The sequence below is a fragment of the Triticum dicoccoides genome, chromosome 5B (genome assembly GCF_002162155.2).
Source record: "Triticum dicoccoides isolate Atlit2015 ecotype Zavitan chromosome 5B, WEW_v2.0, whole genome shotgun sequence".
In the NCBI taxonomy this organism is placed as follows: Eukaryota; Viridiplantae; Streptophyta; class Magnoliopsida; order Poales; family Poaceae; genus Triticum; species Triticum dicoccoides.
The window spans coordinates 549,378,403-549,380,872 of NC_041389.1; positions in this window are offsets into that span (position 1 = coordinate 549,378,403).

Genomic DNA, 2,470 nt, shown 5'->3' on the forward strand with positions numbered 1-2,470 from the left:
CTTGATCACGAACTCAACATAGCGGTCAGGTGACAACCCGGTAACACCTCCAGGAAGATATTTGGAAAGTCACGAACCACCGGTATGTTACTAAGCTCGAGAACAATCTTGCTTTTGAGGGCAAGACGATATGATCAAATGAGTGAGGACTTGACAAGATCCTAACTCATCAATCGAAGGGTGCACCGAAATAAGGACTAGGTAGCACGATCAGTCTTAGAAGGATGATTCGAAAACCAACATACTAAAAATAAAATTATTATCCTTTAACTACCAAGCAACAGAGTTGCTAGCAGTATTGATTTCACACATCACAATTCATTTGTCGGTATTCCGGTTGCATCAACACGAGGGCCGAGGAATGAACAGTGATGGCAAGAAGTGTCACTGTACCAAGAGTTCATGGGATGGTGTGCAATTCCTATAACAATCTCGATATAAAATATGTAATACTCCAAGGTAGAGCAGAACCAAAAGCTGGATTGGCATTTGATCTGCGGAATACAACTACTTTGACCCAATCCTAGATATGGAAGAGGTACTGGAGTTTGTTTCTCCTAGTCATTCCGGAATAGAATGGCTTGACAGACGACAAGAGTCATAGGCATCGATGAACGAACGCACGCATACTCTTGACTATCAATTGATAGACGAGGGTCAGAATGCAACTAAAGAGAACAACTCAAAGGAACATATAACTTTCTGAGTTGTGGATGCATATATTAGTATGTCGAACCAAGTTCAACATATTTCTTCCGGATAACCCATGCAGAAAGGTAGAACTGGCAGAGTCACGATTTATGAATGGAGAACTCCTCAAGAGTACTCTAATTGTGAATTTTTTTGATCCAATAAACATCTGCCATAAGTAGTTCATGGTATTTGGAAGAAGAAGATACCACAGACTTCAAGGACTATCGCAAAGGTTACTAATATCCTAAAGGCACTAGCAATTACTATCAACATGAAGTAGGTAGAGTGAATCTCGGGTTCAGAACCCAGGAATAGAATACCTACTACTAAGTAGCATCACGGGATGCTTTCGAGAATGATGGCCAGAATCATCACACTGGGAACACAAATCATGGCTAAATTACTAGATGATCCCCTAAGCACTTAGGGTCATAATAATAATTCCAACATATATGTCGAGGCAATAATTACCTCAACACACCGATTAGTGTGGTTAATCTGGCCCATGGGAACATCGGAAACAGAAGGAAGGGATTTGCAAATGCATCGGACTATTTAGAAACCTGGGATGACTCGGACAGCATAACGGCTATAATTGCTCAAAAAGATTTGAGACAATCACAAAAATGGTGGCATAACCACTCAGAAGCACAATATCAAGGTTCCGAGATCAACAATTAACATACGGAAGTAGTAGGAACTGAACTGAGACTTAAATCCAACAATCTTATAAGTCTACTGATTAGTAACACGTGATCCTAATAGAAAGAAGAGATAGCCTAGTTCTTAATCCCCGCAGGAAAGATAAGATGACTCAGATCAGAAGGGCATGAGGTATAAGGAGTAAAAAGAGCCTTACGTTCCATCCCACAATCAATTCCCTTATATAACTAAAGAATTTCTAGACTCGACTTCGACCAGTTTGGCTTGGTAATCCTACAGGCAGTCAAGCTCTGATACCAACGCTGTCAGGACCCCGACTCGATGTCACATCGATCTAGCCTGTAGCACCTCATATCACTTTGCGGCCTCACGGACGGTATCCCCACGGGTGTCGCCTTACCTTTGCCCGGGACCGTTTGCGCCTTTTGGCTCACGTATATGATAGTGTCGCTAGCATCCATATGATAAGGAGCCCGGGCTGACATGACTAGTCGTAAACCCAAAGTGGCACAGACTTACAGGGACAGGCATCCATGACCCAGCATCGAACGTGTCGGTCATCAGCGAGTGAATCCAGGCTGTAGCACTGGGCTAGCAGGACTCCGGTGAACCGGGCTGTAGCAGGCTAACAGGACTCCGGTATTCATCGCGTGACATTTCCCCGAAGGGACAAACACAGGAACGAAGAAGGACACATGCCGGCCAGCCTAAGTGTTCCGGAGCAGTAGCAAGCTACCATGGCTCAGTGGAAACACTAGGAGACATTTCCCGGTAAGAGAGGCTACTAAAGATAAACAACTAGATGGTCAGATCCCACACATACCAAGCATTTCAATAACATACACACAATATGCTCGATATGTGCAAATACAACATGGCATCACAACATGACTCTATGACTCAAGTAATCTATTCAATAGGCTCCGAGGAGCGAGATATTACAAACAGGGGTCTCATGACCCAACAATCAGAGCATACAAGTCAAAGCACAAGCGGAAGCTATCATGTCTGGGTACAGACATCTATAAATGAAAAAGGCTGAGAAGCCTGACTATCTATCAGATCCTGCCGAGGGCACAAGATCGTAGCTGAGGTATCAAGCTAAACGTCGAAG